Source organism: Engystomops pustulosus, chromosome 7 (assembly GCF_040894005.1).
Source record: "Engystomops pustulosus chromosome 7, aEngPut4.maternal, whole genome shotgun sequence".
Lineage (NCBI taxonomy): Eukaryota > Metazoa > Chordata > Amphibia > Anura > Leptodactylidae > Engystomops > Engystomops pustulosus.
The window spans coordinates 43700114-43712129 of NC_092417.1; the positions used below are offsets into that span (position 1 = coordinate 43700114).

Consider the following 12016-nt stretch of genomic DNA (forward strand, 5'->3'; position numbering starts at 1 on the left):
GACCCTAAACCAACTATCTTATAAACCTGTGGTTTAGGGTCTCAAATTGACATGTTCATAAAGGAAAATAAAATATCAACTTTTAGAGTCCTATATAGAGTCCTATGAAGCACATCAGACTCACATCAAAACATCTGAACATCCTGCGCCGGCGTCTCCTCCCACGATCCGGCAAGTGATTCCTGATGTCCCGGCTTCATTGCGCATGCGCCGTACCTACTGGATATACTACATCGGCTTTACTTGCTGAAAGGCAGCCAAAGGACAAGGTGAGAATAAAGGTTTTAATTATGATTTCCTAAAAATACTACAGGGCGATTTGGGACACTTAACCACCGTTCCGTAAGATACTGTGGGTGGTTTAATGTCTCAGATCGCCATGCTAGGTTACGTACAGGTACTGCTTGTAGATAGAAATTCTCTGAGGGTGCAATCACATGTGGCTTTTAGATGATGTTAGCACAACTTAATGCAGATAAGCAAATCTCAAAACAGTTTTTACATTTCTTTTCGTTGTTTGCAATGTAAATGCCACATGTGAATGCAGCCTAAAATTACAGATCATCGCAAGACAGTAATGGGATATCTGGCAAGCTCTTAAAATGCCATATGGTCCGGCCCATGCGGAACGTAGTGCACAGCTTCATTGAAGCAATGTGCAGTCGCTGGAAGCATGTTCAGACCCTTTTCTATGTAAGGCCAGAGTCACATGTTCCGCTAGCTTTGCATTCCTAAATGTTACACTAGCGCACGAGGGGCCCAACCGCATATATACGTTTCTAGGGAGGCGCAATGTGGTCAGTAACTAGACCCCGGTGTCTTGTATTGTTTAATCCCTTAAGGACACATCCTTTTTTGCTCCCCACCTTTGTGAGAGCTTATTTTCTGCGTAACAAATTTTACTTCTCAGTGGCGTTATTTATTATTCCATGCCATGTACTGGGAAGCTGGAAAAAAATTCCATATGTGGTGAAATTTGGGAAAAGCATTTGCAGTTTTTAGGAATTTCACTGTGCACTCCAAATGATATGTCTACTTTATTCTTTGGTTAGGTGCGATCACGGTAATACCAAATTTATATAGGTCTTAGGCCCGTTCCACACTGAACTCGCATCACACTCGCAACACATGCTGCCTGGATCGTACGGCCCGAACGCTGCGAACCAGGACTGAACTGACATGCTGAGTTCAGTCCCGGTTCGCAGCGTTTGGGCCGCGCGGTCCGGGCAGCATGCGTTGCGAGTGTGATGCGAGTTCAACACATCACACTCACAAGTGTGGTACGGGCCTTATTGTGTTTTAATACATCTCTTAGACCCTCTCGGGTACTTTAACCCTAGAAGGTCTGATCGCTGCTACCATATACTGCAATACATTGCAGTATATGGCGTTTTTACACAGGATTCATTACAATGAGCCACCAGCTCATTATAACGAATCTTCAGAAACCAGACAACCTGACAAAGACATGAGGCTGTCATGACGCCCACGTGCCGCCACCTTTTAAATGCCGCCGGCGGTAAACAAGCGGTGTTAGCAATGAATGTTTCCTGCATTATGCAGCAAACCCCATCTCTGTATATAGAGGGCCCTCTTCATACACCCTTCATAGCTCGCCGACAGATATATCCATCAGAGTGTGTGAAGGGGTTAAATGCAAGACACTGTGGGCTGGTTAACAAACACATGCATTTCCCGTTATGAACGCAACGCTAGTGGAACGTGTGACCGCAGCCTCAGTGTAAGCCTCAGCATTTGTTAACACATTGTAAACACAATAAATAAAAATTTACAATATCATTAACAGTACATTTAAATTGTGTTGTAAACGCAATGTTAACGCATTGTCAGCGCAACTCAAACACTGCTGTAAAGGTGGCCTCAGGGCGCGTTCACGCGTTCCGCTAGCGCCGCGTTCATAATGCGACGCTAGCACACAGGGGGCGGAGTTTGGGGCGATCGCATATGCGTTTCCAGAGAATTAACAATGTACGGGATTAACAATGTACATCTCAATCGTCCCGAGCCCCGCCCACTGTGCGCTAGCGTCGCGTTATGAAAGCGACGATAGCGGAACGTGTGAACGCGCCCTAAGTGTTTGGTGTTTTTTTTATAATTATGTCCATGGACAGAGGTGATTTAGCACAATTTCGGGCACTCAATCACAAGTCCATTCAGACCTGTTTGGTGTCCCAAATTGCCCTGACAGATTCCCTTTAACATGACATCACCACAAGAGCCTCAATGAAAAGTCTCAGGTGAACTATAATATCTTCATTTAGCTATTTCTCATTAATAGCTTGGTAAAGCTTCAGCTTCACTGAAACAAATTGCCTGCGTAGAAACAGAAGCAGAACTGATTAGATTTTGCCTTTTACTAAATTAATAAAAAGAAATCACACTGTTTCTTGTGACACCACAAAACTTCACCATAGAAACAGCAGTTATGTCATGACCATTGAAGATCAGCTCCTGCAGGTTTCTCTAATAATTCATTATGAGAGGAAAATTACCCGGTAACGTAGTTATGTAACCGTGTTTTTTTTTTCCTCTAGTACAAAGACATATCCATCACTGAGCAGATGAAACCTTAACATATCTGGTGCATCAATGAAAGCTTTGCCACTAATGTGCCTATACGTCCTTTGTTTGAGGGCTAATTCAGACAACCATCATGCAGACGTCCATAATACGTCTAATAACCTGAATTAAAAGGAGCATAGCTGATGCTGCTAGTCCAGGTCATTTGATCATTTGATCCACAGTTGGGACGGGATGTGAGTACAATACAGACCCCCCCCCCCCCCCCAAAAAAAAAATGCACATTACATCCGCATAAATAAGCGCTAGAGTGTCCTAAAATATTGGAAAGACCATATTATTGGAAACAGAAACTGCATTTCTTAAGCAAGTTAAACACAGGAGCAACTGGCAGATGGTTTCGCTCTCACAAAAACCAAAATTAAAATGCAAATAGTTTTGCCAGTGCTCACTCCTACCCGTTCTTGAAGAATGTATATTCAAAGCAGTATATCCAAAAGAAGTTATTTGCTTACCGTAACCAATAGTCCGGTAATCCGATTCCAATAGTGCGGTACCACCACCGAGGCTGACTCACTGTCATGATCAGGGGTAGTGGATCCTCTGTACCACCGCGGGCGATTACGTAAGCCGACACCTGCTACCCGGTTTTCACCAGAGCCCGCCCCAAAACAGGTTGGACTTGTTGCGGCGTGGTACCACCAGGTCGTTCCACAGGCGCGACTTTGCCCGCAAGGCGTAGTGCAAAACCATGAGGCAAACTTGTGGTCAGAGACAGGCAGGAGGTCAAGACAGGCAGCACAGGTTCAGAGTCGGGACGTAGCAATAGGTGTTACCGTCCCCGTGCCGGTGCACTCGCTGCTGCCGGCGACTTTTCACGTGTAGAATAACCACTGCGCAGCAGCCTGCCCGATACATCAAGAGGCGGACGGCTCTTTATGTATCCCATTAAGAAAATGCCCAAGCGCCAGCGTATGACTAATATCCCCCATAGTCTGTATTTTCAGCATCCAACCTACTTCTTGTAATTACAACCTTTTAAGAAAATGAGAGATGTGAAGGCTGATATGCTCAGAGAAGCATTGCTGCTTTCAGGAGAGGATACAGAGGGGCCATATGGTGAACCCGTAGGGATCCATGATTCTGTAACTTTGGGCTATAAAAGCTGTGATTGGTTTGGAATTTGCAGCCGCAATACAGATGTTCCAGATGTTTATACGTTGCAGTAAAATTTTCTTCTTACAATGGTGGATATATGATCCCCACATGATTTAACCTTGTCTTGTAAAGCCAGTTGACTTTTTTTGGAGCCAAACGCATCAGTGGGTAGGAAAAGTAAAAAAATGCGTTACTTGCTAGACTTCTGCATACTACATCTTTGTGGTACTTGAAAGTTTGGTCATAATACAAAAGGCAGACTGCACTGTCTGCATTATATGTTCTGGCATATAGATGCACTGGATCAATGATATAACTTGAAACTGATGGGCCCCAATTCAAGGTCTGTGCCAGGCCCCCAACTATAATGTATGGTTTATAGTAATTGTCTTCTCATATCAGAAAGAGACACCTTATGGGCCCACTAGGAAATCCGCATCCTCTGCACCCCATCAGGTTACACCCCTGCACTGTATACTCCTTGGTGCACAAATGTTGAGTAAGTTTAGGATAAGTAATCATGTTATCAGTTTAGTATATTACTCAAAGTGAACCCCAGTATGTATGTTCACACAGTGGATGCAATACAGTCTCCTATGGACCTTATGTATACAATGAAGACAATGTAGAGTACAGGCGGTCCCCTACTTAAGGACACCCGACTTACAGACAACCCATAGTTACAGACGGACCCCTCTGACCTCTAATGAAGCTTTCTGGATGCTTTACTACAGTCCCAGATTGCTATAATCAGCTGTTAAGTGTCTGTAATGAAGCTTTATGGATAATCTTTGGTCCCATTACAACAAAAAATGTTTAAACTCCAATTGTCACTTGGGCCAAAAAATTTTTTGTCTGGATCTACAATTATAAAATATACAGTTTCGACTTACATACAAACTCAACTTAAGAACAAACCTCCGGACACTATCTTGTACGTAACCCGGGGACTGCCTGTATATGTAAAGGATGTTGTATGAACACAAGTAGGTGTAATTACTCTGGCCTGTTTATGCTGTATGGATGGATTTCAGGGGCTTTCACCTAATAATCCTGTTGCAACATATCAATAAATAATAATAATCTTTATTTATATAGCACCATCATATTCCATAGCGCTTTACAAATCATAGGGGACATATACAGATATAATATTACATTACACAGAACAAACAGTCATATGGAACAATAGGAGTGAAAGTTCTGCTCACAGGAGCTTACAGTCTATGACAGTGATGGCGATCCTAAGGCACGGGTGCCACAGGTGGCACTCGGAGCCCCCTTTTTGGGCACCCAAGCCATCAACATAGAACTCAAAGAATCATTCTGCAGTCCCAGGTGACTCAAGAGATGCTGCTCTCAGTTCTATTTTAAAGCAACACATTCTTGATAGCTTGGGACTGCAGGAAGAGGTAGAACACGCGGGAAAGGGAGGATTATCTCTAGGCCCCACATTTCTTCCTGTACAGGGGGAGATGCTATAACATTAGTCAAAATTTGCCCTTCTTCTTTCAACTGTTTTGTTGTCCTCAAGAGGCCAATATGATTGAAAGGTAGCAATAAAATACTACTTAAATCACCGTGCTGGCACTTTGCAATAAATAAGTGTGCTTTGGTTGTAGTTTGGGCACCCGGTCTCTAAAAGGTTCGCCATCACTGGTCTATGAGAATGAAGGGGGTGACACAAGAGGTAAAGAGCTTGTATAATGGCCCAGACTGTTTTTTTTTATAAGGAAACAATAAAAAATAATTTAATTAATAAAAATTCTGCTCCTTGAACCAGCCATTAGCCGCCATCTTATTTACAAGATCCAAGGTGAAAGTGACTGCAGAGAAGCCTAAAGCTTGGTATATATCTAGTGTTTGCCGGATAACAGACGGGAGGAGGACACAGGATGGATTAAAGGGGTTATCCGGGTTTAAAAAAATTTTTATGGCCGGGCTGGGGAGGGCTAATTAAACATAATAAACATGGACTTACCTCCTCCGGCGCCGCTGATGTCCCGCGCCGCGGTCACTTCGATCCGTGCCCCTGTAAACAAACAGGGGCACTGAAGCCGCGCACAGGGAGCTTCCGGTCCGCGATGTGGACGGCTCCTCCCATCCGTCCCTATCTCTCAGCGTTGTAAGCGCTGGGAGATGGTGCGCATGGGAGCTTCCGGCCGGCCGGAAGCTCCCTGTGCGGCGGTGTAATGAAACCGGCGCACGGAGAAGACGGGCCGCGGCGCGGGACATCGGCCGCACCGGAGGAGGTAAGTACATGTTTATTATGTTTAAATAGCCCTCCCCAGCCTGGCCATAAAAAAATTTTTAAACCCGGATAACCCCTTTAAGGAGACAGTTGACATTGCAGTTAGCGATTGTGATAGAGATGCCTAAAAATATGGGTTTTAAGAGCACTTCAGAAACTTTGGAGGGTGGATATTATTTTGATAGTCCAGGGAAGGGCATTCCAGAGAATTGGTGCAACTCAGGAGAAGTCTAATAAAAGAATCTTACGTGATGTTAAATACTTAAAAAAAATATACCTTTATTTTCTAACCAGAAAGTTATATTTGCTGCAAGCATTCAGGGCACATAGTTAAAGGGGTTGTACAAGAGTTCCAAAGAATTAGGAATCAGGTTGGGGCTGGCTTTTGAAAAAAAAAATTTACTCACCTCTTCCGTCACTCCTGATGTCCTGCCCCACGGTCCATCTGATCTGTGCCCTTGTTTGTTTACGGGCAGTTGTGCTTGGGGAGCTTCAGGCAGCTGAGGTGGCCGGCCACGCACTCCCGTCACCATATCCCAGTGATCCCCTGATACAGCCACCTCAGCTGAAAGCTCCCTGAGTTTCCATGTTTGTTTAGAGGGGCACGATCAGTTGGACCGTGTTGTGAGAGAACACGTTTAATTTTTTTTAAAAGCCCGTCCCTGCCCAACTCTGGACAACCCATTTAAGGTTCCAAAATAAGCATTGAGGGAAAAACACAACATTTGAGATGTTACACCATATTCATCAAGGACAATACCATACAAAATACAATCTATCATAAACCAACAGGTTGTCAAGCATATCTAGAATGGATCAAAATTCATTGCGTGAAAAACTGAGACACTGAACAAACTCTGGTCAGTGAAAAACTGACACAGTTTTCAGTCAAACCCTGATCGTCCTCTGATCAGACTCTGACGTGATCTGCAACGCAAGTGTGAAAGGGGCCTTATGATGTGACTAAGCCTGCGTGCTCTTCCGATTGTGATGCCTTGACCAATCGTTTTGACTTTTGTTCTGAAAATTTTATAAAAAGAATTTGAAAAAAAACCTGCAGCATTAAATATGCACAAGAGGGCACATTTACTAAGGGCCGTTCACCAGTTTTCTGTTATACTTTGCACATTCTTTTGCAAACTGGCGTTCCGGTGCACAGTCGGACCATGCGCCACATTTATCATGAAAAGTTCAAAAGAAATGTGTCGCTCACCCTATGTTAAAGGTGCACCAAAAAAAAAGTTGCTGCACTCTATCGAGGCAGTGCAGGGCACGCCAGATTCATGCAGGATGTGCTCCAGAAATCAAGAATCCAGCACTCTCTGCACACTACACAGGCAAACTGCACATAATACAGTTTGCACTGTTTTTTGATCTACATTAATTTGACGACAGCATGGAAATATAGCCATAAATTGTAAGAAAAATATCCTATGTGCTGTATGTTTGATATAACTCCCCCTAGTGGCTTGGGTGCAGGCTCATAAATGCAGCAGATTGCTTGTGTGGCCCCTTCACTATTGAAGTACAGTACATTGTGCTTCGGTGAGAGGTAGCAGCCCACTTGATTAATGGAAGGAGTCAGTCCAACCCTTATGATAACCAAGAGGAAAGAATACAGCAGCTTGTAGAAACACCCTCGGAAAAGGAGTGGGAGAGTAGCGTGGGTTGTGTACTGCTTACAATACAAGCCTGTGAACAGCAACAAGGATGCAAGTGGAAAGAAACTTTTAAGACAAACCAAACAGAATGCATTGTGTCCTGGGTGTACAGACTTATATGTTTTCTTGGACAGTTCATCTGCCTCCACCCTGACCTTGCAAACTGATAACCTTGCAGTTTATCCCCCAACCTCTACAAGTCATACAAGCTTATGTTTGAGGGAGCGCTCACATGTTCAGTTTTTCGAATGCAGTTTTCTAAGCCAAAATCTGGTGTGGATCACAATGGATGAGAACATACCATTGAGAGGCGCTATCCCCCCTCTGAACGTATCATCAGAACTTAATATTCAGCAAACCATATCCTTGCCCCCTAATTCTGCAAGCATGCAAACTAACTTTTGTAACAGTACGCAAAATGGCAAGGGGCGATCAATGTCCGTCAAGCGTGGATTTTGTAAATACGTTAGATACCACTTGGACAAATTAATTTCAGTTGGCTTAAGTACCTGCTTGTGGTTTCCACAGCTGTCTGCCCGAGTCACAAAACTTTGAGTACGTCTTGTTTGCGTCTCTGAGGGCGCGTTCGCACGTTGCGATTTGGTTGCGTTTTCATCGCATTTTAAAACGCATTACAACAGCTGAGATTAAATGCTTTTCCTATTTACATTACTGTTAAAGTTTGCGTTTACAAAACGCATTGTAAATGCGATGTTAACGCGTGAGTTAACAATGCGTTAACGCATGCGTTTAGTTAACGTGTGTTTTAACATAGCGTTAACGAACGTAAATAGTAATGTCATTAGGCAAATCACCTCTCCTCAGTTGTTGTAATGCGTTTTAAAACGCAATGAAAACGCAATCAAAGCGCAAACGTGTGAACGCACACTGAAAGACTTTTATGTTGTCATCCACATGTCAATGGAATGTAAAAGTTAAAGGAAACCTACCACTTGTAGTGGCAGGTTTCCGATGGCAATACCGGGCACCAGCTCAGGGTGAGCTGGTGCCGGAGCTCATTTTAGTTAGTGTTTTAAACCGCGGTATCGCGGTTTAAAACACTTTTTAAACGTTGTAGCCGGCGCAGGCAGGTACGCGCTCGGCGCTTACCGTGCACGCGGCTACATAGGAAGTGAATGAGAGCCGCGTGCACGGTAAGCGCCGAGCGCGTACCTGCCTGCGCCGGCTACAACGTTTAAAAAGTGTTTTAAACCGCGATACCGCGGTTTAAAACACTAACTAAAATAAGCTCCGGCACCAGCTCACCCTGAGCTGGTGCCCGATATTGCCATCAGAAACCTGCCACTACAAGTGGTAGGTTTCCTTTAATGTTAATAGTTCTCTAAATGATGCATAGAGCTTACCAAATTGGTCCCTGTCACAAGCTAATCAACCTACCAGAATGTTTTGGAGTGTGGGAGGAAAGTGGAGTACCCAGAGGAAACCCACGCAAACACAGAGAGAACATACAAACTCTTTGCAGATGTTGATTTTGGGACATGAACCCAGGACCCTGGTGCTGCAAGGCTGTAGTGCTGCCCCACTCTTATACCTCATGTGATTCCCCCTTTATCCTCATACTGTAAGCTCTTGTGAGCAGGGCCGTCACTCTTATTGTTCCATGTGACTATTGTTACTTTGTATATGTCCCCTTTGATTTGGTGAACTGGTGGCCCTCATGCTATACCTGCTTGCAGCCTCTGTACATGCCTGCTACCGCTTGCAGGTTTATAATTTTTTTTAATTAACTTTTTACTCTAAAACTAAACCTATAAACTATTTTGACATTCGCCCTGCAGCGGTGACAGAGGGGTCATCATCTCCATGGCTCCTGTAACAAAGTGTCTGCAACAGTCAGCAAGTCAGGGCAATGCCTGCAGCACATAGAGATTCCTGTGCTTTCATTTTACCACAGGAGGAGGAGGCGGAGGGGAGGCGAGCAATGAATACGAGGAAGTGACGACTCTATGGAGTTAAACAAGACCGAAAACAAGTTTTTTTTTATGGACTGGGAGTTGTTGGCTGGTGAGACCTCTGGAGCAGATCAGGGTGTGGGCCCCTGCTGTGCACCCCTTGCACTTTTTTAATATTGATTTCCTGTTGCATATTTTAAGGGATTTGGTTGTGACTTTACTGTCTTGAACTTCTTCAGTTTGCACGGTGCAATTGACAGGGGCAGCTGGTCCAGTGCTTGCAACATATTGCAGGAGGGCACCACCGACTGCCCGAGAATAAACACCCCATGAGGATGACATTGGAGCTGGAGAGTCTCGGAAAGGTTGGTGGATTCCTTTACTCCCCTACAAAGTCTCTCTTCATGACTTGTGTGATTTCTGTGAAATATCTGTCACCAGGTTGATGTTTGTACAGAAACAAAACTTTCTGGGGCTCGTGTATAAAAGGTGAAATGTCATAATTCTATGTATTATGATGCCTATCACTGCGCCATGTACATTCTTATAATATATACATTCTTACAGTCTTTGTTTGCACAAAAATTTTCCTGATCTTTTGACGTACACAGAAGTGCAGCATGGTCCACGCAGATATTTTAAGGTTGTATAATGTACAGAGAATGTGGCGAAGAAATCTGTATTAGATGTATTTTGTACAATCTGACGCTCATTTCATAATAAAGAAAATCACACATGATGCAAATGCATCCAAAATCGTTTAATATCAAAAAATGCTGTCATAGTCCGTTTTTTTCCCCCACATCCGCATCAGTCTGACATCCTCATAAACTATAGTTTATGTTTGATCCGTGAAAAATGGTTCTGGCTTGGACTTGCTCTACCCCTTGATGGATCTGGCACATGGTACACAAATATAATGTCCGTCGGCACTAATCCATTAAGAAGTATTGCGTTTATTGCAACCATGTGAAGTGTATTCTCCAAATTGTAGATTTTTAGTGTTGTGTGCATCTGGATTTGTAAATGGAATTATTAAAAAATTGTTTAACTTGAAAGAGGCGTCTTGAATTAGGTTGATGCCACACATGGCGTTTTTGGTCAGTTTTTAAACATCTGTTTTCAGTCCGTTTTTGGCCGTTTACTATGTGTTTGGCTGCTTACAACCTGTTTATCTATTAAGATAATTGGGAAAAACAGACTAAAAAAGGACCAACAACGCCATGTGTGGCATCACCCTTAGGGCGCGTTCACACGTTCCGCTATCGTCGCGTTCATAACGCGACGCTAGCGCACAGTGGGCGGGGCTCGGGCCGATTGCATATGCGTTTCCCGGAAAACGCATGCGATTAATAACCCGATCGCATGCGTTTCTCTGGACGTGTGAACGCGCCCTTAGAGGAAAAAGGGCAGAATGTTGTCTGGTATTGTAGCCAATTTCTGTTTATGTAAAAGAGGCTCAGCCACAATACTACACGCGGCCTGTCGACAGTAGTGGCGCTGTTTTGAAAATTAGAAAGCCATGTTTTGAGGTCCTGCACAACCCCTTGACACAAATATTCTAAATATTTCTCTTCACAGAAAAGTGCAAGTGTGTGTACAGTAGATATGTCTGCAGAGCTGATGTTGACTGATCTCACGGAAGTCTACTTACTGTGTGAGGTCAGGGATAAACCCCATCCACATGCTCCGTAAAAAGCCCCTGCTGTGTGTAATGTTTTATGCTGCAGGTTTTGAATCCACAGCATGAAAATTATTCCTGCAGATTATCAATATAGATTTCAACCTTTTGCAAAGTGAAAATAGACCTTCACCCCATCTGCATATAACTTGCTACTGGTTATGGCTTCGCCTGAGAATTTCTGCTGCAAAGGGAAACCAATTTTAGGCAGGCATTTCTGTGGTGTACATTCCGCTGGGGCCTTACCCAGGAGTGTACGGACTGTGGATGTCAGCTGAACTATTCTCATTTGTGCAACCATACTCCATACAGGATCCCATAGGTATCTGCACACACAATGTATTATGTATAGATTTGCTGTGGTAAAAATGTAGTGTATGGGATTTGTAATATGGGAAAAAGATTTTTGATTCGCAACAAATAAGTGACATATCAAATCAACCTTTCCAAATGTTATGTCGGCAGGGTCGGCTCAAGGCTTTAGTAGGCCCCTTGATGACAGAACCCCTTTGCAATGAACTCAAGTGGCAGCGTTAAAAATTCTGAAACTAAAACTCCTTTCTCATGTTCCCTAAAATATTCCCTAGTTTATCGTATGAAACATGCTTAATTTATATAAAACCCCCCTCACCCCCTATGGATTTCTTATCTACAGCCTTATGTGGGCCCCCCCCCAGCAGCCCTGGGCCCTGGCACTTGCCCATGTGCTCCCAGTGCTGGCACCAGCTCTGTGTCAGAGGGTTCTGATTCTTTTACAATAACACTTTGCCGTCACATACCGTACCAGAGGCCAGCCTATAGAATGTAATGT

General features: G+C 43.8%; 1 protein-coding gene across 1 annotated transcript in view; it reads left to right on the forward strand.

Moving 5' to 3' along the window:
- Positions 1 to 9526: 9526 nt before the first annotated feature.
- MIDEAS (mitotic deacetylase associated SANT domain protein) overlaps positions 9527 to 12016 on the forward strand; it is a 67642-nt gene continuing 65152 nt past the window's right edge. Inside the window, exon 1 of the mRNA XM_072115651.1 lies at positions 9527 to 9889. The gene's annotated coding sequence lies outside the window, so the exon portion shown is untranslated. The remainder of the gene's footprint in view (positions 9890 to 12016) is intronic.